This window comes from Eleutherodactylus coqui, chromosome 5, assembly GCF_035609145.1.
Source record: "Eleutherodactylus coqui strain aEleCoq1 chromosome 5, aEleCoq1.hap1, whole genome shotgun sequence".
Classification (NCBI taxonomy): domain Eukaryota; kingdom Metazoa; phylum Chordata; class Amphibia; order Anura; family Eleutherodactylidae; genus Eleutherodactylus; species Eleutherodactylus coqui.
This window is the reverse complement of record NC_089841.1, coordinates 150480323-150505451: the sequence shown is the minus strand read 5'-3', so window position 1 is coordinate 150505451 and position 25129 is coordinate 150480323. Positions and strand designations below refer to the sequence as shown.

Genomic DNA, 25129 nt, shown 5'->3' with positions numbered 1-25129 from the left:
GGTCGTGCGATCGGCTACGTACTCCCTCACCATCCTTTTACAGTGCTCCTGCCGACTCAGCCTTGACTGGGGAGCGGTGACACAGTCTTGGTGGGGAGCCATAAAGCTGGCCAGGCCCTTAAAGACTGTTGCACTGCCTGGGCTGTACATGCTGCTCGATCTCCGCACCTCCCCTGCTACCTTGCCCTCGGTACTGCGCCTTCTGCCACTAGCGCTGTCGGCTGGGAATTTTACCATCAGCTTGTCCGCAAGGGTCCTGTGGTATAGCAACACTCTCGAACCCCTTTCCTCTTCGGGAATGAGAGTGGGCAGGTTCTCCTTATAGCGTGGGTCGAGCAGTGTGTACACCCAGTAATCCGTTGTGGCCAGAATGCGTGCAACGCGAGGGTCACGAGAAAGGCATCCTAACATGAAGTCAGCCATGTGTGCCAGGGTACCAGTACGCAACACATGGCTGTCTTCACTAGGAAGATCACTTTCAGGATCCTCCTCCTCCTCCTCCTCCTCCTCAGGCCATACACGCTGAAAGGATGACAGGCAATCAACCGGTGTACCGTCAGCAGCGGGCCAAGCTGTCTCTTCCCCCTCCTCCTCATCCTCCTCATGCTCCTCCTCCTCCTCCTGTACGCGCTGAGAAATAGACAGAAGGGTGCCCTGACTATCCAGCGGCATACTGTCTTCCCCCGCCCCCGTTTCCGAGCGCAAAGCAGCTGCCTTTATGGTTTGCAGGGAATTTCTCAAGATGCATAGCAGAGGAATGGTGACGCTAATGATTGTAGCATCGCCGCTCACCACCTGGGTAGACTCCTCAAAATTACCATGGACATGGCAGATGTCTGCCAACCAGGCCCACTCTTCTGAAAGGGATTGAGGAGGCTGACTCCCACTGCGCCGCCCATGTTGGAGTTGATATTCGACTATAGCTCTACGTTGTTCATAGAGCCTGGCCAACATGTGGAGCGTAGAGTTCCACCATGTGGGCACGTCGCACAGCAGTCGGTGCACTGGCAGCTTAAAGTGATATTGCAGGGTGCGCAGGGTGGCAGCGTCCGTGTGGGACTTGCGGAAATGTGCGCAGAGCCGGCGCGCCTTTACGAGCAGGTCTGACAAGCGTGGGTAGCTTTTCAGAAAGCGCTGAACCACCAAATTAAAGACGTGGGCCAGGCATGGCACGTGCGTGAGGCTGCCGAGCTGCAGAGCCGCCACCAGGTTACGGCCGTTGTCACACACGACCATGCCCGGTTGGAGGCTCAGCGGCGCAAGCCAGCGGTCGGTCTGCTGTGTCAGACCCTGCAGCAGTTCATGGGCCGTGTGCCTCTTATCGCCTAAGCTGAGTAGTTTCAGCACGGCCTGCTGACGCTTGCCCACCGCTGTGCTGCCACACCGCGCGACACCGACTGCTGGCGACATGCTGCTGCTAACACATCTTGATTGCGAGACAGAGGAGGAGGAGGAGGAGGGTGCTTTAGTGGAGGAAGCATACACCTCCGCAGATACCACCACCGAGCTGGGGCCCGCAATTCTGGGGGTGGGTAGGACGTGAGCGGTCCCAGGCTCTGACTCTGTCCCAGCCTCCACTAAATTCACCCAATGTGCCGTCAGGGAGATGTAGTGGCCCTGCCCGCCTGTGCTTGTCCACGTGTCCGTTGTTAAGTGGACCGTGGCAGTAACCGCGTTGGTGAGGGCGCGTACAATGTTGCGGGAGACGTGGTCGTGCAGGGCTGGGACGGCACATCGGGAAAAGTAGTGGCGACTGGGAACTGAGTAGCGCGGGGCCGCCGCCTCCATGATACTTTTGAAGGACTCCGTTTCCACAACCCTATACGGCAGCATCTCAAGGCTGATGAATTTTGCTATGCGGACGGTTAACGTTTGAGCGTGCGGGAGCGTGGCGGCGTACTTGCGCTTGCGCTCCAACAGTTGCGCAAGCGACGGCTGGACGGTGCGCTGAACTACACTGCTGGATGGGGCCGAGGACAGCGGAGATGAGGGTGTGGGTGCAGGCCATGAGGCGGTAGTGCCTGTGTCCTGAGAGGGGGGTTGCATCTCAGTGGCAGGTTGGGGCACAGGGGGAGAGGCAGGGGTGCAAACCGGAGGCGCTGAACGGCCTTCGTCCCACCTTGTGGGGTGCTTGGCCATCATATGTCTGCGCATGGTGGTGGTGGTGAGGCTGTTGGTGTTGGCTCCCCGGCTGAGCTTTGCGCGACAAAGGTTGCACACCACTGTTCGTCGGTCGTCAGACGTCTCTGTGAAAAACTGCCAGACCTTAGAGCACCTCGGCCTCTGCAGGGTGGCATGGTGCGAGGGGGCGCTTTGGGAAACAGTTGGTGGATTATTCGGTCTGGCCCTGCCTCTACCCCTGGCCACCGCACTGCCTCTTGCAACCTGCCCTGCTGATGCCCTTGACTCCCCCTCTGAAGACCTGTCCTCCTGAGTAAGCGTTGCACACCAGGTGGGGTCAGTCACCTCATCATCCTGCTGCTCTTCCTCCGAATCCTCTGTGCGCTGCTCCCTCGGACTTACTGCCCTTACTACTACCTCACTGCAAGACAACTGTGTCTGATCGTCATCGTCCTCCTCACCCACAGAAAGTTGTTGAGACAGTTGGCGTAAGTCCCCAGCCTCTTCCCCCGTACCTCGGGAACTTTCGAATGGTTGGGCATCAGTGACGATAAACTCCTCTGGTGGGAGAGGAACCGCTGCTGCCCAATCTAAGCAGGGGCCCGAGAACAGTTCCTGGGAGTGTTCCCGCTCCTGAGCAGGTGTCATTGTAGTGGAGTGAGGAGGCTGGGAGGAAGGAGGAGCAGCAGACAGAGGATTCGGATTTGCAGCAGTGGACGGCGCAGAACTGCGTGTTGACGATAGGTTGCTCGAAGCAATTTCTGCCATCCAGGACAGGACCTGCTCACACTGCTCATTTTCTAATAACCGTCTCCCGCGTGGACCCATTAATTGGGCGATGAATGTGGGGACGCCAGAAACGTGCCTCTCTCCTAATCGCGCAGCAGTCGGCTGCGACACACCTGGATCAGGAGCTCGGCCTGTGCCCACACCCTGACTTGGCCCTCCGCGTCCTCGGCCGCGTCCACGTCCTCTAGGCCTACCCCTACCCCTCAGCATGCTGTATTACCAGTGATTTGATTTCACAGGCAGGAAATAAATTGGCGCAAGACTGCAGCCAAATATAATTTTTTCCCTTTTTTGAAAACGAAAGGCCCCACTGCCTCTAGTGAATGAATAATCTAAGTTTAATAACTGTGCTGTGTCCCTGCTAATGTGTCACAGAACGTGAGGGTAGCAGAGTTATTAACACTGGCAGAGCAGGTATTTTTTTTCCCAATTAAGGAAAGCAAATGGCGAAGCCAGGAGTAAAACGTAGCTGGGTGCGTCTGATTTTTAAACGTTGCACACGCAGCCGACACGTGTCCACCGCCCTTAGGACGGACAGAGGCAGGACAAATAGAATTATTTTCAGTTTTTTTCCACCAAAAGGCAGCACTGCGTATATTCAATGAACATGAGAAGTTTAATAACTGTGCTGTGTCCCTGCTAATGTGTCACAGAACATGAGGGTAGCAGAGTTATTAACTCTGGCAGAGCAGGTATTTTTTTTCCCAATTAAGGAAAGCAAATGGCGAAGCCAGGAGTAAAACGTAGCTGGGTGCGTCTGATTTTTAAACGTTGCACACGCAGCCGACACGTGTCCACCGCCCTTAGGACGGACAGAGGCAGGACAAATAGAATTATTTTCAGTTTTTTTCCACCAAAAGGCAGCACTGCGTATATTCAATGAACATAAGAAGTTTAATAACTGTGCTGTGGCCCTGCTAATGTGGCACAGAACGTGAGGGTAGCAGAGTTATTAACTCTGGCAGAGCAGGTATTTTTTTTCCCAATTAAGGAAAGCAAATGGCGAAGCCAGTAGTAAAACGTAGCTGGGTGCGTCTGATTTTTAAACGTTGCACACGCAGCCGACACGTGTCCACCGCCCTTAGGACGGACAGAGGCAGGACAAATATAATTATTTTCAGTTTTTTTCCACCAAAAGGCAGCACTGCGTATATTCAATGAACATGAGAAGTTTAATAACTGTGCTGTGTCCCTGCTAATGTGTCACAGAACGTGAGGGTAGCAGAGTTATTAACTCTGGCAGAGCAGGTATTTTTTTTCCCAATTAAGGAAAGCAAATGGCGAAGCCAGGAGTAAAACGTAGCTGGGTGCGTCTGATTTTTAAACGTTGCACACGCAGCCGACACGTGTCCACCGCCCTTAGGACGGACAGAGGAAGGACAAATAGAATTATTTTCAGTTTTTTTCCACCAAAAGGCAGCACTGCGTATATTCAATGAACATAAGAAGTTTAATAACTGTGCTGTGTCCCTGCTAATGTGTCACAGAACGTGAGGGTAGCAGAGTTATTAACTCTGGCAGAGCAGGTATTTTTTTTCCCAATTAAGGAAAGCAAATGGCGAAGCCAGCAGTAAACCGTAGCTGGGTGCGTCTGATTTTTAAATGTTGCACACGCAGCCGACACGTGTCCACCGCCCTTAGGACGGACAGAGGCAGGACAAATAGAATTATTTTCAGTTTTTTTCCACCAAAAGGCAGCACTGCGTATATTCAATGAACATGAGAAGTTTAATAAATGTGCTGTGGCCCTGCTAATGTGGCACAGAACGTGAGGGTAGCAGAGTTATTAACTCTGGCAGAGCAGGTATTTTTTTTCCCAATTAAGGAAAGCAAATGGCGAAGCCAGCAGTAAACCGTAGCTGGGTGCGTCTGATTTTTAAACGTTGCACACGCAGCCGACACGTGTCCACCGCCCTTAGGACGGACAGAGGCAGGACAAGTAGAATTATTTTCAGTTTTTTTCCACCAAAAGGCAGCACTGCGTATATTCAATGAATAATAACTGTGTTGTGGCCCTGCCTACACAATTCTTTCCCTGCAGTATCAATGGAGGGTGCAATGCTCTGCAGAGGCGATTTTGAGAAGAAAAAAAAAATGCAGCACAGCTAACAGCAGCCAGCACAGTACTGCACACGGTTAAATATGGCCCTAGAAAGGACCGTTGAGGTTCTTGAAGGCTACACTCACTCCTAACACTCTCCCTGCCTATGCAGCACTTCTGTCCCTAATGCCGGGTGCAACGCTCTGCAGAGGCGATTTTGAGAAAAAAAATAATTGCCACTGCTAACAGCAGCCAACACACAGCTATCAGTGGCCCTAATAAGGACCTTTGGGGGTCTTGAAGCCTACACTAACTACCAATTCTTTCCCTACAGCAGCTCCGGTACAAACAGCACTGTCCCTCATCTAACTCACACGGCATCTGAGGCGAGCCGCGGGAGGGGCCGACTTTTATATTCGGCGGACACCTGATCACCCCAGCCACTCACAGCAGGGGGGTGGTATAGGGCTGGAACAACACAGGGGGAAGTTGTAATGCCTTCCCTGTCTTTCAATTGGCCAGAAAAGCGCGCTAACGTCTCAGGGAAGGAAGTGAAAGTAACCCGAACACCGCATGGTGTTCGTTACGAATAACGAACATCCCGAACACCCTAATATTCGCACGAATATCAAGCTCGGACGAACACGTTCGCTCATCTCTAGTTAAGAATGATGTAGCGAAGGCCGAACTTTTAAATTCCTATTTTGTATCTGTTTTCTCTATGAAAGTGGATGGAACATCAACTGATCTTCCCTGTCCTATTGGGGAATAAAAGAATACAGGCTATAAGCTGAGAGATGGCGAGGGAACACTTAGCTAACTTAAATGCATTCAAGTCGCAAGGTCCAGATGAATTACATCCTAGGATACTAAAGGAAGCAGCAGGGGTAATTGCTGAGCCACTCGCCATAATCTTTGAAAATTCCTGGAGACCAGAAGTCTCAGAAGATTGGAAAAGGGCAAATGTTGTCCCTATCTTCAAAAAAGGGAAGAGGGTGGATCCAGGAAACGACAGGCCTGTGAGCCTGACTTCTATACCGGGAAAGATCTTTGAACAAATTATTAAACAGCATTTATACAAGTACTTGGATAAAAATCAAGTAATTAACCAGAACCAGCATAAGTTTGTAACTAGCAAGTCATGCCAGATGAATCTAATTTCCTTCTATGACAAAATGACCGACTGGGTTGATCAGGGAAATGCGGTGGATATAGTATATCCTGACTTTAGTAAAGCATTTGACAAAGTATCTCATACCATACTTATTGAAAAAATGTCCAAATATGGGATTGACAAGGCAACTGTAAGGTGGATTCACAACTGGCTGAGTGATCGTATTTAAAGAGTGGTCATAAATGGCGGCACATCTAAGTGGAAGAATGTATCAAGTGGGGTACCACAAAGCTCTGTCATAGGCCCAGTGTTGTTCAACATTTTTATAAATGATCTGGAGGAGGGAATTGATGGGAAACCGATCAAATTTGCCGACAACACAAGGCTAGGAGAGATAGCTAACACTAGGGAAGAGAGAGTATTCAAAAAAAAAAAAGCTTGAACAGTGGGCGGCGACTAAAAGAATGGTATTTAACAAGGAGAAATGCAAAAGTCCTACATCTGGGCAAGAAAAATGAAAAAAGCACGTACAGAATGGGAGGAATTGGGCTAAGCAGCAGCACATGTGAAAAAGACTTGGGTATACTAATAGATCACAGACTGAACATGGGTCAACAATGTGATGCAGCAGTCAAAAAGGCAAACACAATTCTGGGATGTATTGAGAGAAGCATAGAGTTTAGATCATGTGAGGTCATTATCCCCCTCTATTGTTTCTTAGTCAGACCTCATCTGGAATACTGTGTCCAGTTCTGGGCACCACACTTTAAAAAAGACATAGACAAGCTGGAGCGAGTTCAGAGAAGAGTTACCAAGATAGTGAGCGGTCTGCAAATCATGTCCTATGAGGAACGGTTAAAGGATCTGGGAATGTTTAGCTTGCAAAAAAGAAGGCTGAGAGGAGACTTAATAGCGGTCTACAAATATCTGAAGGGCTGTCACAGTGCAGAGGGATCAGCCCTCATTTGCACCAGGAAAGACCAGAAGCAATGGGATGAAACTGAAAGGGAGGAGACAGAAATTAGATATTAGAAAAAACTTTCCGACAGTGAGGGTGATCAATGAGTGGAACAGGTTACCATGGGAGGTGGTGAGTTCTCCTTCAATGGAAGTGTTCAAACAAAGACTGGACAAATATCTGTCTGGGATGATTTAGTGAATCCTGCAATGAGCAGGGGGTTGGACCCGATGACCCTGGAGGTCCCTTCCAACTCTATGATTCTATGAACAGCTAAGTACAGTGGAGATGCTGTTATGGTCTGGGAATGTTTTTACACAACATGTTCTCAGTTTGTTGGTTGTAGTGACAAGAACCATGAACACAGAGGTATAATTTGACATTGTAGACAATAATGTGCTGTCGACAATGTGGCAATACCTTGGAAATGGTTAGTAATACTTCCAACAAAACAATGCGCCTTTTCACAAATCCAACAATATTTCTCTTTGGTTTGAGGATATGGACGTTCCACGATTGGACTAGCCTGCACAGATTTCCGACCTTACCCCTTCTGAATACCTTTGGGGCGATTTGGAATGTTGGATTAGAAATTAACAGCATCTATTTTCTTTTAGAGAATTTCCCAGCGTTTGCATGGTGAATGGAGGGAAATACCAGCTGGGGTGTATCAAATGTTAGTAGAAAGTATGACAGGCAGAGTACCCAATGTCATTAGGGTCAAAGGAGGCCCCACTAAGTATTAATATATGTAAATAAATACTACTTTTGATTCTTGTTCAGTTGTCCAATTACTTTTGGTAGGATAATGTATCTAAATATGAAACCACCTTTGACAGAAAAGAACAATGCAAAGGCTTATATTTATTGATATCTTTTAATTTTGTATGAAATATGTGAATCATCTTCAACACAAGTTATTTTTTATGTATTTTAAACAATGTATAACCTCAATGTTTATTGCAAATTGCAGATATTTTCTATTCTTCAGAGCTATTAATTGATATTGAGACACTAAATGCTTCAGATGACTGTACAATCTCATTCTCAGTATTGGTGACAGGTCAGAGAACACTAAGCTCTTATGGAGCAATTTGCAGCTCGGCATGTAGTAAATTGATAGGTTGAGTACAAATGGAATTGGGCAGATGTCCACTCAGCAGCGTTAGAGAAAGTGGTGACTTAATCATCTAGACTGGCAAACAATCTATCCAGGGTTGGCAACCCATGCTGGTAGTAAAATGATGAGTTTTATTGAAAAAGAAATACAGTAAACCAGGATGCACACAAGCAATTGCATTTCTTGAGCATGCTCGTAGGAAGATTGCCTGTAAGACTATTGTAAGGAATCAAACTGTCCATTGAAACTTAGCAGGTATTAAATAATAAAATATTCAAAATATATATAGAACCTGTACTGGCACAGTCGTATTATGGTAGGGGCAAACGGGGCAAGTGCCTTGGAACCTCCACCATTCATAGCTCACATCAACCCATCTTTACCATTGGTGGGTTAAACTGGCATCCGATTAACTCCGACTCTTTGTCAATTTATTTTCAACCTTATATTTTCTTTTTATAGAGAATGTTGATTATAATAGACAGAATGTGGGAAAAATTAACTTTACCTGCTGCAGATAAGTTGCTGTTTGATCTTGACACTTTATACCAGCATTTTATCCGTCACTGTATAGCAATATTATTGAGGTGCTCTATGGCATATAATTACTATCCGGCGGTATTATTATGGCACTGTTATTAATAGCCGATGCACGGCAACCTTGTTAACTACTATATGACAGTATTAATATGACATGTTGTTAAAAGCTACTGGATGGCAGTATTTTTGAGCTTTCTATCGCACTATTTTTTGGACACTAAAGAGCAAATGTGAATTTGATTCAGTTCCTAGATAATATTGCCTTAAAATGTTGGATGCTCTAAACTATTCCCTACAAGCAATGGTTTACTTTTAGAGATGAGCGAGCACCAAAATGCTCGGGTGCTCGTTACTCGGGACGAAAATTTCGCGATGCTCGAGGGTTCATTTCGAATAACGAACCCCATTGAAGTCAATGGGCGACCCGAGCATTTTTGTATATCACCGATGCTCGCTAAGGTTTCCATTTGTGAAAATCTGGGCAATTCAAGAAAGTGATGAGAACGACACAGCAACGGATAGGGCAGGCGAGGGCCTACATGTTGGGCTGCATCTCAAGTTCCCAGGTCCCACTATTAAGCCACAATAGCAGCAAGAGTGCCCCTCCCAACAATTTTTACTTCTGAAAAGCCCTCATTAGCAATGCATACCTTAGCTAAGCACCACACGGCCTTCAACAAAGCACAATCACTGCCTCAATGGGAATTCCGTGTGGACCGACAGCATGGGTGGGTGCCAGGAAGCCACCGGCGGTACATAAATATATTCCATTGCATTGCCCATCACAGCTGAGGTAATGTCATGTTTAATGCAGGTGGTCTTCGGCCCACACTGCATGATCCAGTCAGACTGGGGTTCTTTAGAAGTGGACACATGCAGTTACAACTCCATGTGGACCGACAGCATGAGTGGGTCCCAGGAAGCCACCGGCGGTACATAAATATATCCCATTGCATTGCCCATCACAGCTGAGGTAACGTCCGATTAAATGCAGGTGGTCTTCGGCCCACACTGCATGCCCCAGTCTGACCGGGGTTGTTAATACATAGACACTGGCAGGTTCAAATCCCTAATGTGAAGTCCCTGTGGACACACAGCATGGGTGGCTCCCTGGAACCCACCGGGGGTACATAAATATATCCCATTGCAGTGCCCATCACAGCTGAGGTAACGTCATGTTTAATGCAGGTGGGCTTCGGCCCACACTGCATGCCCCAGTCAGACTGGGGTTCTTTAGAAGTGGACACATGCAGTTACAACTCTGTGTGGACCGACAGCATGGATGGGTGCCAGGAAGCCACCGGCGGTACATAAATATATCCCATTGCATTGCCCTGCACAGCTGAGGTAACGTCAGATAAAATACAGGTGGGCTTCGGCCCACACTGCATGCCCCAGTCAGACCGGGGTTTTTAATACATAGACACAGCCAGGTACAACTCCCTAATGTGAGGTCCGTGTGGACCGACAGCATGGGTGGCTCCCTGGAACCCACTGGCGGTACAAAAATATATCCCATTGCAGTTCCCTAGACAGCAGAGCTAACGTCTGATTAAATACAGGTGGGCTTCGGCCCAAACTGCATGCCCCAGTCAGGCTCGAGTTTTTTATAAGTATACACAGGCACGTACATCTCCCTAATGGCAAGTCCATGTGGACCGACAGCATGGGTGGGTCCCAGGAAGCCACCGGCAGTACATAAATATATCCCATTGCAGTGCCCAGCACAGCTGATGTAACGTCAGCTTTAATGCAGGTGGGCAAAAAATTAATTGGATTACACTGTAGGTGAGGGCCCCAAAAAATTGGTGTACCAACAGTACTAATGTACCTCAGAAAAATTGCCCATGCCCAACCAAGAGGGCAGGTGAAACCCATTAATTGCTTTGGTTAATGTGGCTTAATTTGTAACTAGGCCTGGAGGCAGCCCAGTTAAAATAAAAATTGGTTCAGGTGCAAGTTTCAACGCTTTAATGAGCATTGAAACGTATAAAAATTGTCCTCGCTCGCGTCCTCGCCCGCGTCCACGTCCTCTAGGCCTACCCCTACCCCTCAGCATGGTGTATTACCAGTAGTGCAGAAACAGAACGCTGTAATTAAATGTGCCGCTTATTGGCCTGTGGTTGGAGGCTGACTTCGCTTACGGAACGCACAGCAGAGCCAAGAAAGAATTTTGCGCAAGCCTGCTGTAACACTTAGCTGGCTGCGTATTAATTAGGACTACTACCCCCAGCAGAGACGCAGTACACTCAGGACGGTCACAGGCAGCCCAAATAGAATGTTTTTTCCCAAATTGTTTTGGAAAAGCCCACTGCCTATATAGACAGTATATGTCTTTCACCTTTTTCACTGTCCCTGCCTCAGCACTACTGGCCCTATACTATGTAAAATTACTGCAGACTGAGGACGCAATGCTCTGCACAGCCGATATACAAAAAAAAAAAAAAAAGTGCAACACTGCAAAAAGCAGCCTCCACAGTACTGCACACGGTCAGATGTGGCCCTACGAATGACCGTTGGGGTTCTTGAAGCCTAAAATCACTCCTAACGCTCTCCCTATAGCAACTCCAGCAAGACAGCACTTTCCCTGAACTATGTCAGAATGCATCTGTGGCGAGCCGCGGGAGGGGCCGATTTATATACTCGGGTGACACCTGATCTCGTCAGCCACTCACTGCAGGGGGGTGGTATAGGGCTTGAACGTCGCAGGGGGAAGTTGTAATGCCTTCCCTGTCTTTCTATTGGCTAGAAAAGCGCGCTAACGTCTCAGAGATGAAAGTGAAAGTAACTCGAACATCGCGTGGTACTCGTCTCGAGTAACGAGCATCTCGAACACGCTAATACTCGAACGAGTATCAAGCTCGGACGAGCACGTTCGCTCATCTGTATTTACTTTCATCTGCTCCTGTATAAAGGAATATGTCTAATGTCCATCCTAAAAGAGTTGTCCAGTTGTCCAGTCCTTAGCATAGACCTTCAATAGTATATCAGCAAGGGTCCACCACACTGGCGTAGGGGGCCCCATAAGGCCTCTCTTCTCCATATAAGGAGCCCAGTACTATGAAAAAAACATTATAGTTGTGGGCCCTGTTACAGATTTTGCATTAAGGCCCAGGAGCTATAAATTACGCCTCTGGTCTACCACCTGGGACTCATGCTGTTATGCTGAACAGACAGCTCCATTCTCAGTACAGTGACCAGGATTGGTATTACAGCCATTGAAGTAAATGGGAACTTGATCCACAATATTATCCGAAGGACACACAACTGTAACTTATTTTAGTCTAGTCTTTTTTTTTGGTTTGTGGCGCATGCAATACAATCTGTTTATCAGTGTTTAATTGGTATTTCGTCAGCAGGTAAAGAAATGTTTAAAGATTAATAAAAATTTCTCACACAGCGTATTCAAGGAATAAAAATGACTAATGTCTTTCTTGCTTCTTTTTCTGCAGTTTTCTTAAAAAAAAAAAAAAAAGAGCACAGCTAGATGTTAGACAAAGGTCAATGGAGAAATCTTAAACCCACTACAAACAATGTATGTTTGGTATTTTTTCACTTGTGTGTGTTTTGAGCTAGTAGCGTTTTGTTGTAATCACAGCAGGCTGTCCATTTTACATTTTTCTTTCTGACATTTTTGCACATGCTTCTCTATAAGACACAAAAAAAGGTATGTCTAAAATGTATGAAAACAACAAACATATCCAAAAGAGGAAATTGCTTGTAAATAATGCATGTACAGTTGAAATGGAAAATATGCCATTTTTTTGCTTGTGCTTTTTGGGTATGAAACAAAAACTACATTAAAAAGTGTATTACAGTCAACAAAAGAATAGTTTTCCTTCCAGCTGTTCTTATGAAAGATACATACTTCATACTTACCTTGCTCTTCACTGTCTCTTCCCACCAATGGTGTTGCTCACAAGTTCTTTATATACTTCTGATAAAATTGCCTTGCTATCATTACTTCACAGGAGAGTATCTTTACCTTGTTTTTTTTATGTCATTTCTTTAGGAAAATGAACTAAAAGATGCAGTTCAAGACAAGAGTCGCCTAAATTTTCAGTATGCCAGCTTATCCCACAGGGCCTTGCAGTATGACCAGGTAACGTTTTCTAATTAAGTACTTACAACTGTTCTTTATCTTCATTACCACCGTTATACTTCATATGTGTGCAGATTAAGAGGGCAGCTAAATGTAATGGGAATTCAAAAATGGAAATGGTGTTCTAACAAGTGTCATTTCCTTTGTAGAAAAAGTAATGGTAAAATGAAAAGTTAACATTCAAACCACAAAAGTATTTGAAGCATCAACAACAAAAAAACTAGCAAAATTAGCTTCTTTCATTTTTCTCCTACAAGCAGTTTTAAAAAAAAAAGAATTTCTATCATTATCATAACACTGCCCACTTTTCACACTACTTTTCAAAAGTGGCAAGTGGTGACGAAAGTCACAAATTATGGCACAAACATGGCATGTACCATAATTTGCAATTTTTTATGCCATGAAACTGGTGCAAATATTTCCCACCAACACCAAAAAAAATACTGTGAGAGATGAGAGAGATTAAGGGGAAGCATGATACAGTCTCTCTTCCAGAGTATTACACTAAGGCCTTATTCAGATAGCCGTATGCGATTTGCGTCCGACATTCTTGGATACAACTCACATCCATCAGACAGCACAGAGACACATGTCTGATACCCATGGGCAGTGGGCATTGCATGTCCAGTTCTTGTCCATGATAGGGACCAGAGTAGGACATACTGCAACTTTTTTTTCCATTGGCCCATGTGAAAACCTTCACATGTGAATAGCCTCATAGGCTGTAATGGGTCCGTGTCCCCTAATACGCAGACTGCATATGGACAGTAAATATGCCCATGTGAATGGGCCCTTATGCTGTAAGAAGGAAGGAGGGAGCAGAACAGGGTGACATCTGATTGGTTAAGACACAGTTTAGCAGGTCCACAGACAAAGTGTCTATCTAAGCCTGGACTGTCAATCTGTTGTTTCTGTCTGTTTCCTGAAGTTTTGTAGTAGGTCCATTCACTTGTATAGAAACAAATGAACAGGTGCAAAGTACGGTAAAGGGGCGTAAATCTGCCAGGTATAAAAGGAAGCAGATGGGATCTTGATGGCAACCCACTTGTCATGTCACAGGAGTTTACTAGACAGAACAAGAGTTATGGCGCCTCAGCAGTTTGTCTGACTGAAAGTTTCCTGTCGTGTCTTGATTTCCAACGGCTAATTTGGTAGCCATAGACCACCTCATTCATGTCTCTTCAGAAAATCCTTCACTACCATCCCAAGCCACCAGCCAAGCTTTTTCAAATAATTGTAGTTCTGCCACTGTTGTTTTTTTCCTTATTTATGTAATATTGCAGGTCAGTGCAATTATGCTGATATCAATTATATATAGTTTTTTGTTTTGCTACTGTTGCTTAGCAGATGCACATTTGAAGTAAATATAATTTGTTTTTTTCTCCACATTCCAAGAGTTATAACATTTGACTTTCTGATCACTTTTTACTATGACTTTGCCATATACTAAATGTTGGCCATGTTTTCTTGGCTGCATTCTCTACATGGGTTAAATAACATGTTAACTTTTTTTATTTGGGTAATGTGGTTTTTAACAAATGTGGTGATAATAATTTTCTGGTAGCTAAGTGATTAAGCAGCTGGGATCCAACCAAAATTCAATCCCAGTTGTTAGAGGTGGACCCGGCTGACATCAGCCCGAGAGCTGAGTGCCCATTCCTGCTGGCATGGGATTCCCATGCTCCACTGAGACTTGGCCATCGTAAAAACATGGTTGCCTAGCCCAAGGCTCTTTAGTTACTTCCATAAAAATGCATAGAGGTGTTAAATAGAGATGAGCGAGCACCAAAATGCTCGGGTGCTCGTTACTCGGGATGAAATTTTTGCGATGCTCGAGGGTTCGTTTGGAGTAACGAACCCCATTGAAGTCAATGGGCGACCCGAGCATTTTTGTATATCGCCGATGCTCGCTAAGGTTTCCATTTGTGAAAATCTGGGCAATTCAAGAAAGTGATGAGAACGACACAGCAACGGATAGGGCAGGAGAGGGGCTACATGTTGGGCTGCATCTCAAATTCCCAGGTCCCACTATTAAGCCACAATAGCGGCAAGAGTGGGCCCCCCCCTCCCAACAACTTTTACTTCTGAAAAGCCCTCATTAGCAATGCATACCTTAGCTAAGCACCACACTACCTCCAACAAAGCACAATCACTGCCTGCATGACACTCCGCTGCCACTTCTCCTGGGTTACATGCTGCCCAACCCCTCACCCCCCGCACGACGCAGTGTCCACAGCGCACACCAAAGTGTCCCTGCGCAGCCTTCAGCTGCACTCATGCCACACGCTGGCCTCATAGCCACATCACCCTCATGTCTATTTATAAGTGCGTCTGCCATGAGGAGGAACCGCAGGCACACACTGCAGAGGGTTGGCATGGCTAGGCAGCGACCCTCTTTAAAAAGGGGGGGGCGATAGCCCACAATGCTGTACAGAAGCAATGAGAAATATAATCCTGTGCCACCGCCATCAGGAGCTGCACACGTGGGCATAGCAATGGGGAACCTATGTGCCACACACTATTCATTCTGTCAAGGTGTCTGCATGCCCCAGTCAGACCGCGTTTTTTTATAAATAGTCACAGGCAGGTACAACTCCGCAATGGCAATTCCGTGTGCACCCACAGCATGGGTGGCTCCCTGGAACCCACCGGCTGTAGATAAATGTATCCCATTGCAGTGCCCTGGACAGCAGAGCTAACGTCAGATTAAATGCAGGTGGGCTTCGGCCCACACTGCATGCCCCAACCTGACCGGGGTTTTTAATTCATAGACACAGGCAGGTACAACTCCCTATTGTGAAGTCCCTGTGGACCGACAGCATGGGTGGGTGCCAGGAAGCCACCGGCGGTACATAAATATATCCCATTGCATTGCCCATCACAGCTGAGGTAATGTCATGTTTAATGCAAGTGGGCTTCGGCCCACACTGCATGCCCCAGTCAGACTGGGGTTCTTTAGAAGTGGACACATGCAGTTACAACTCCGTGTGGACCCACAGCATGGGTGGCTCCCTGGAAACCACCGACGGTATATAAATATATCCCATTGCAGTGCCCAGCACAGCTGAGGTAATGTCATGTTTAATGCAGGTGGTCTTCGGCCCACACTGCATGCCCCAGTCAGACTGGGGTTCTTTAGAAGTGGACACATGCAGTTACAACTCCGTGTGGACCGACAGCATGGATGGGTGCCAGGAAGCCACCGGCGGTACATAAATATATCCCATTGCAGTGCCCAGCACAGCTGATGTAACGTCAGCTTTAATGCAGGTGGGCAAAAAATTAACTGGATTACACTGTAGGCGAGGGCCCCCAAAAATTGGTGTACCAACAGTACTAATGTACGTCAGAAAAATTGCCCATGCCCAACCAAGAGGGCAGGTGAAACCCATTAATCGCTTTGGTTAATGTGGCTTAATTTGTAACTAGGCCTGGAGGCAGCCCAGCTAAAATAAAAATTGGTTCAGGTGCAAGTTTCAACGTTTTAATGAGCATTGAAACGTATAAAAATTGTTTACAAAAATAATATGACTGAGCCTTGTGGGCCTAAGAAAAATTGCCCGTTCGGCGTGATTACGTCAGGTTTCAGGAGGAGGAGCAGGAGGAGGAGGATGAATATTATACACAGATTGATGAAGCTAAAAGGTCCACGTTTTTGATGGTGATAGAGAACAATGCTTCCATCCGCGGGTGCAGCCTACGTATTGTTTAGGTATCGCTGCTGTCCACTGGTGGAGAAGAGAAGTCTGGGGAAATCCAGGCTTTGTTCATCTTGATGAGTGTAAGCCTGTCGGCACTGTCGGTTGACAGGCGGGTACGCTTATCTGTGATGATTCCCCCAGCCGCACTAAACACCCTCTCTGACAAGACGCTAGCCGCTGGACAAGCAAGCACCTCCAGGGCATACAGCGCGAGTTCAGGCTAAGTGTCCAGCTTCGACACCCAGTAGTTGTAGGGGGCAGAGGCGTCACGGAGGACGGTCGTGCGATCGGCTACGTACTCCCTCACCATCCTTTTACAGTGCTTCCGCCAACTCAGCCTTGACTGGGGAGCGGTGACACAGTCTTGCTGGGGAGCCAGAAAGCTGTCAAAGGCCTTAGAGAGTGTTCCCCTGCCTGTGCTGTACATGCTGCCTGATCTCCGTGCCTCCCCTGCTACCTGGCCCTCGGAAATGCGCCTTCTGCCACTAGCGCTGTCGGATGGGAATTTTACCATCAGTTTGTCCGCCAGGGTCCTGTGGTATAGCATCACTCTTGAACCCCTTTCCTCTTCGGGTATGAGAGTGGAAAGGTTCTCCTTATACCGTGGGTCAAGCAGTGTGTACACCCAGTAATCCGTAGTGGTCAGAATGCGTGTAATGTGAGGGTCACGAGAAAGGCATCCTAACATGAAGTCAGCCATGTGTGCCAGGGTACCTGTACGCAACACATGGCTGTCCTCACTAGGAAGATCACTTTCAGGATCCTCCTCCTCCTCAGGCCATACACGCTGAAAGGATGAAAGGCAAGCAGCATGGGTACCCCCAGCAGTGGGCCAAGCTGTCTCTTCCCCCTCCTCCTCATCCTCCTCCCCCTCCTCCTCCTCCTCAATGCGCTGAGATATAGACAGGAGGGTGCTCTGACTATCCAGCGACATACTGTCTTCCCCCGCCTCTGTTTCCGAGCGCAAAGCGTCTGCCTTTATGCTTTGCAGGGAACTTCTCAAGAGGCATAGCAGAGGAATGGTGCCGCTCACCATCTGGGTAGACTCCTCAAAGTTTCCAAGGACCTGGCAGATGTCTGCCAACGAGGCCCACTCTTCTGTAAAGAATTGAGGAGGCTGACTCCCACTGCGCCGCCCATGTTGGAGTTGGTATTCCACTATAGCTCTACGCTGCTCCTAGAGCCTGGCCAACATGTGGAGCGTAGAGTTCCACCGTGTGGGCACGTCGCACAGCAGTCGGTGCACTGGCAGATGAAACCGATGTTGCTGGGTGCGCAGGGTGGCAGCGTCCGTGTGGGACTTGCGGAAATGTGCGCAGAGTCGGCGCACCTTTCCGAGCAGGTCTGACAAGCGTGGGTAGCTTTTCAGAAAGCACTGAACCACCAAATTAAAGACGTGGGCCAGGCATGGCACGTGCGTGAGGCTGCCGAGCTGCAGAGCCGCCTCCAGGTTACGGCCGTTGTCACACACGACCATGGCCAGTTGGAGGCTCAGCGGCGCAAGCCAGCGGTCGGTCTGCTCTGTCAGACCCTGCAGCAGTTCGTGGACCGTGTGCCTCTTCTCTCCTAAGCTGAGTAGTTTCAGCACGGCCTGCTGACGCTTGCCCACCGCTGTGCTGCCGTGCCGCGCGACACCGACTGCTGGCGACGTGCTGCTGCTGACACATCTTGATTGCGAGACAGAGGTTGCGTAGGAGGAGGAGGAGGGTGGTTTAGTGGAGGAAGCATACACCGCCGCAGATACCACCACCGAGCTGGGGCCCGCAATTCTGGGGGTGGGTAGGACGTGAGCGGTCCCAGGCTCTGACTCTGTCCAAGCCTCCACTAAATTCACCCAATGTGCCGTCAGGGAGATATAGTGGCCCTGCCCGTCTGTGCTTGTCCACGTGTCCATTGTTAAGTGGACCTTGGCAGTAACCGCGTTGGTGAGGGCGCGTACAATGTTGCGGGGGACGTGGTCGTGCAGGGCTGGGACGGCACATCGGGAAAAGTAGTGGCGACTGGGAACTGAGTAGCACAGGGCCGCCGCCACCATCATACCTTTGAAAGCCTCCGTTTCCACAACCCTATACGGCAGCATCTCCAGGCTGATAAATTTGGCTATGTGCACGTTTAACGCTTGAGCGTGCGGGTGCGTGGCGGCATACTTGCGCTTGCGCTCCAACACTTGCGCTAGTGACGGCTGGACGGTGCGCTGAGAGACATTGGTGGATGGGGCCGAGGACAGCGGAGGTGAGGGTGTGGGTGCAGGCCAGGAGACGGTAGTGCCTGTGTCCTGAGAGGGGGGTTGGATCTCAGTGGCAGGTTGGGGCACAGGGGGAGAGGCAGCGGTGCAAACCAGAGGCGGTGAACGGCCTTCGTCCCACCTTGTGGGGTGCTTGGCCATCATATGTCTGCGCATGCTGGTGGTGGTGAGGCTGGTGGTGGTGGCTCCCCGGCTGATCTTGGCGCGACATAGGTTGCACACCACTGTTCGTCGGTCGTCTGCACTCTCAGTGAAAAACTGCCAGACCTTTGAGCACCTCGGCCTCTGCAGGGTGGCATGGCGCGAGGGGGCGCTTTGGGAAACAGTTGGTGGATTATTCGGTCTGGCCCTGCCTCTACCCCTGGCCCCTGCACTGCCTCTTCCAACCTGCCCTGGTGCTGCACTTGCCTCCCCCTCTGAAGACCTGTCCTCAGTAGGCGTAGCAAACCAGGTGGGGTCAGTCACCTCATCGTCCTGCTGCTCTTCCTCCGAATCCTCTGTGCGCTCCTCCCTCGGACTTACTCCAATTACTACTACCTGAGTGATAGACAACTGTGTCTCATCGTCATCGTCCTCCTCACCCACTGAAAGCTCTTGAGACAGTTACCGGAAGTCCCCAGCCTCATCCCCCGAACCCCGGGAACTTTCCAAAGGTTGGGCATCGGTCACGACAAACTCCTCCGGTGGGAGAGGAACCATTGCTGGCCATTCTGGGCAGGGGCCCGAGAACAGTTCCTGGGAGTCTGCCTGCTCCTCAGAATGTGTCATTGTAATGGAGTGAGGAGGCTGGGAGGAAGGAGGAGCAGCAGCCAGAGGATTCAGAGTTGCAGCAGTGGACGGCGCAGAATTCTGGGTGGTCGATAGATTGCTGGATGCACTTTCTGCCATCCACGACAGGACCTGCTCACACTGCTCATTTTCTAATAAAGGTCTACCGCGTGGACCCATTAATTGTGAGATGAATGTGGGGATGCCAGAAACATGCCTCTCTCCTAATCCCGCAGCAGTCGGCTGCGATACACCTGGATCAGGAGCTCTGCCTGTGCCCACACCCTGACTTGGGCCTCCGCGTCCTCGCCCGCGTCCACATCCTCTAGGCCTACCCCTACCCCTCAGCATGCTGTATTACCAGTAGTGCAGAAACAGAACGCTGTAATTAAATGTGCCGCTCATTGCCCTGTGGTTGGAGGCTGACTTCCCTTACGGAACGCACAGCAGAGCCAGGAAACAATTTTGCGCACGCCTGTAGTGAGACGTAGGTGCGTATGACTGAGGTACTGGAATTCACAGCGCAGAAGCAGTCAAGTGGCCAAAGGCCAGTAGTAGGCCTTAAGTATTTTGCTTCTATTTTTTTAAAATGCTGAGCTGATACAGCAGACAGATACTGTAGGCAGCGTATAATATTATGTATACTGTTTCCCTCTGGCGAGATGACGGCGCTGATGTAACTGAGACAGCAGATCCAGGAAACAATTTTGCGCAAGCCTGCTGTAACGCTTAGCTGCGTATTAATTAGGACTACTACCCCCAGCAGATAGATACTGTAGGCAGCGTATAATATTATGTATACTGTTTCCCTCTGGCGGGATGATGGCGGTGATGTAACAGAGACAGCAGATCCAGGAAACAATTTTGCGCAAGCCTGCTGTAACGCTTAGCTGCGTATTAATTAGGACTACTACCCCCAGCAGACACGCAGTAAACTGAAGATGGTCACAGGCAGCCCAAATATAGTATTTTTCCCCAATTTTTTGGATAAAGCCCACTGCCTATATAGCCTGAATATCTCTTTCCCTGCCTCACCAGTACTGGCCCTATACTCTGTACAATGACTGCAGACTGCGGATGCAATGCTCTGCACGCCCGATATAAAAAAAAAAAATTGTGCAACACTGCTAAAAGCAGCCTCAACAGTACTGCACACGGTCAGATGTGGCCCTAAGAAGGACCGTTGGGGTTCTTGAAGCCTAAAATCACGCCTAACGCTCTCCTTATAGCAACTCCGGCACCAGCAGCACTTTCCCTGATCTCTGTCAGAGTGCATCTGTGGCGAGCCGCGGGAGGGGCCGATTTATATACTCAGGTGACACCTGATCTCGCCAGCCACTCACTGCGCGGGCGGGGGGTATAGGGCTTGAACGTCGCAGGGGGAAGTTGTAATGTCTTCCCTGTCTTTCTATTGGCCAGAAAAGCGCGCTAACGTCTCAGAGATGAAAGTGAAAGTAACCCGAACATCGCGTGGTACTCGTCATGAGTAACGAGCATCTCGAACACGCTAATACCCGAACGAGTATTAAGCTCGGACGAGTACGTTCGCTCATCTCTAGTTTTAAACCATCACATCAGGGGCATTGCTAGGGTTTTTAAAGCTCAGGGGAGCAAGCCCCAACACATATAGCTTCCCAATAGAATATAATTATCACCAGGTCCACATATTATTACCATACAACTTATTGCTGCCATACAGTAATTGAATATCATTTTCATACTGCTACTGAACAAAATCCATATTAATACTATAAATGCGAAAGTCACGCTGTCTGTTTGTTATCTTTTCACGGCTAAACCGCTGAAGTGATTTTGATGAAATTTGCATCTTGAGGAAGAACATAGGCTACATTTTATCCCAAAAATTTATAGAGCTCTCTAGGGAGTGCGACAAGACTGATTTATGTGGTGATGCGCCAAGTTGGATATTGTGCCCTCCACTCAGTACTGATGCCCGGTAGTACTTCTAGTTAGAATACTAACTCAGCAGTAGTGCCCCCCAATTAGTATTGGTACCCTGAGTTAGTGGCCTTATCTTGTAATACTGCCCCTTTATGCTCCCAGTTAGTGCCTTTACTTTGTAATACTGACCCTTAGTGACCTATTACAGTTCCTAACACAATAATAGTCTTTTAATAAAAAAATACTCATCTGGCCCTTTTCCCATGACAAAAGGAGCTCATGCTCTCCACGTTTGCAGTGGTACAGCATCTGAGACTGGGATTAGATTTTTGCATGGGCCGATGCAAACCAATGACATTATCACACCGTCAGGAGACAGATCCCCATGTCTTATAGGGTGTTACAGTGAGCTGCTGCTGCAGCGTCAGCTAGGTCTGTGTCAGCCTAGGTAGAGAACTGCAGTCAAGGAGGTCTCAGGGGAAAGGTCTAAAGGGTGGGGTCCACTATCTAGTAAGTAAAATGCGTTTTGTTTTTCTTTACAATGCTTGGCAGTTTTGAGCTTTGGGGCAATGCACTTATGATCTGGGTCACAGGTCCTGGATCTAACTGCCTAACAACACTCTGCATCACCTACCAAATTACTGTATTTGATTACAGATTATTGATATAGAAGGGTGTATTTTATATCTGAATGCCATACAGTTAATGTACAAAAAGAAGGAAAGACTTAGCAGACCTATAATACTGTATTTGTATCGCTTTGTAACAAATCACTGAGATTGGAATTTTAGATCTGCAGCCATCAACAATAATACATTATTTATAAATATTGTATTTCTGTTAACAGTAACAAAGCATCATTTAATCAATGCATGTAGCAATTGTACGCATGCTGGTGCAGACTGTGCTAAATTATTGAAATATCTTCATTACAATCTAAATGCGTCCCAGACAAGATGGAGCCCACTGAGTTGTCATTCTGCCTCCCCAAAATAGGAGTTTATGTGCAAGTGAACCTCATAGTCAAGTAGAAGACTAGCATCTGTGGTATTTTCTTGGGTTGTCTGTGATTTGTCATGATAGGCCAGAGGGCAAATAATCGTAAAATACATTTTAAAACATTAGTAGTATCTTTTTAAATGTACCGCCACTCTAGTCCAGGAAGCTCCTGCAGGGATCTCGCATCGTTCATCATCCACTTGACCATTGTGACCAATCACTGGTCTCAGTTGCTGTGTATGCATTAAATAGCAAGTATTCGCTGCAGTGATCATGATACAGAATGCTGATTGGCTGATGGAGGGAGCCCCATCCCTGTGTCAAGCTTCTGAGATGCTGAGGTTCGTATTGACTACAACATCTAATGTTTTAAACAACCAGAATCAGGTTTCTCAATAGAAACTCAACTGTCAAGTTCCCACAGTTTCTGAGCTTGTGTGATGTTCCTGACGTTAATGGACATCATAGATCCTCTAGGCTATCCATGACATGCATTTATGACATAAAATGCCAAAGGTTAAACGTATTGAAAGTCAAACTAAAATCCATATTGCAAAGCCAGTGGTAAGCTTGTTGGGTATATTTTGGTTATTTTACATTTGGTTGATGGTGGAAAAGTTGAATGAAATAGAGAAGCATGGGTTGTTCTGTATATGAAAAATGGTCTGATCGTAAGGTGAATTTGGTGAATCTACAAACAAGCAGCAATTCCATCTTGGGGCAATGTTAGAAAAAAGTTGGAAAGTTGAATTTTTGGATTATTTTTTACTTTATTTGATACTGGTTGAATTAAAATAGAAGGGATGAAAACATTTGATAATAGCCTTCGCGGAAGATAAAATGAGTTTTGGGGGAGATTTATTAAGTCCGGCATTTGCTACACTGGTCTTAATATTAGCGTAGTCTGAGAATGATGTGCTTAATATATGAAGAGGTGCATGCCTCTTCATATATTAGGCACATCTCAGCTCTTCCGTGTGCCTACACAGAAATCTACATCAGCTTGAGCTTCAGTAAAAGTAAAGCTTTTGACTTCTTGCAAGATGCGCCAAATTTGTCACACTGTGTGCATCACTGTTAGATGTTTGGCTCATCTTCTGACTACTTTTTCTAAGTTTATGGTGTCTAAATATTAAAGAGGGTTTGTAAATCTACTCTAGTGGTATTTGCTACTGTAATGTGATTGGAATCTGACATGTTTGCTTTATACAAACTTTCACTGTAGTTGAACCCCTAAGAAATTGGAAACAAATTGTGCAAACTTATACTTATTACTTACTGTTCGCTATGATTGGCTTGTGTTGTAGGAAAAAAAACATTTCCTTTACTATTGTATTGTTTTATATAATATTGCTTGTTCAATAACACTTGATGTTCTTCCAGTCTATAATTCCAGACTAATTAGACCTCATGTACACGGGTGGATTTGCATTTCGGAATCTGAAATGGGCATCTGCCTCCGGGTTACTCAGCAAATGCCGCCCATAGCATGCTATAGTAAAGTGACTCTTCCTGCACACGAATGGAAAATAATTGCGGTTTCTGCTCGTTGAGGAAAAATCGCATGCTGATTTTAATGGAACTATCTCCATGTATGTCCATAACTAGATTGAAGCTAATATACTGTATTTTTTCGCTTCATAAGGGGGGAGTTGCTGCATCTTATAAAGCAAACGTAATAAAATTCGTCGCATCGCCATGCTCATTTAAATCTAAATCATGGTCGCGCAAACAAATGTGCAATCACTTACCCGTTCTCTCTCCTCCCCACTGCCGCCCATATGTACCGCTGATTGGTGGTGAGCGCCAGCGGAAACTGCTGCTACTTCCCTGCCTCCACTAATCGGCTTCCCTTCCTTCTGCCGAACAAGCGCCGCTGTGACACGGAGCTCTGGGATTTCAGACCTCTGTTGCTGCTCCTTCTCCTCCGTCGCCCGGCACTATCCCCTGCACTATCCCTGGGTGAGTTCAAAATATTTTTTCCCTATTTTCCGTCTATAAAACGGGGGTGCGTCTTATCAAGCGAAAAATACGGTAGATTAAAACAGAAACACAGCTATCATAATGTGTGATTAGTCTGTCATGGGAACTCTAGTAAGTTCTAACTTAAAAATCCTCAAAATATTAGATACGGAGAAAAATCAAGTATAATATTACGGGATGCTTGCTAGCAGAATGATTTATTACAATGTACAATGTACAATGTACTATGCCCAGTCGTTATATCAGCATTGCCACCTACTGTACTAGGATATACAGGGGACTCACGGAAAAAGGTGAGATCTCTTTGACTCCAGGAGAAGTAGGCTGTTCTCCCACACAGTGGCGCCTCTGAATATAGACTTCATGCCAAGAGTTGATAGGGAGGAAACTTTAGCGTAGCAGTCAAAGGAGCCACTCTGTCTAAAGTGTATTCTGCCAACCAGCGATGATTAGCTGTGCTTACCATCTGAGATGGGTCTACTGTCTGGGTGTGGAGGTCTAAGGTGTTGGTGACATCTACAATGCAGGAATCTTAGGTTTTGTCCATGCCTTTACCTTATGCACTGCTTCATGATTCAAGAGTGGTTGGGGGACATTGCTCATGTATTAAGATTGAGGACATATTGCGCTATGTGCGCCCACAATTTTTCCTTAAAGGCATTTTTTGTCAAAAATGATCAAGTATGATATGATATACAAATGTGTAGCTAGAATCATAGTTGCAAACCTCCTTTTTTTCTGGACTT

General features: G+C 47.1%; 1 protein-coding gene across 2 annotated transcripts in view; it reads left to right on the top strand.

Annotated features, from left to right (window-relative positions):
* RIMBP2 (RIMS binding protein 2) overlaps window positions 1-25129 on the top strand; it is a 345228-nt gene that overhangs the window by 130802 nt on the left and 189297 nt on the right. For both annotated transcript variants that reach the window (XM_066603410.1, XM_066603408.1), the window contains exon 3: window positions 12696-12785. The gene's annotated coding sequence lies outside the window, so the exon portion shown is untranslated. The remainder of the gene's footprint in view (window positions 1-12695; window positions 12786-25129) is intronic.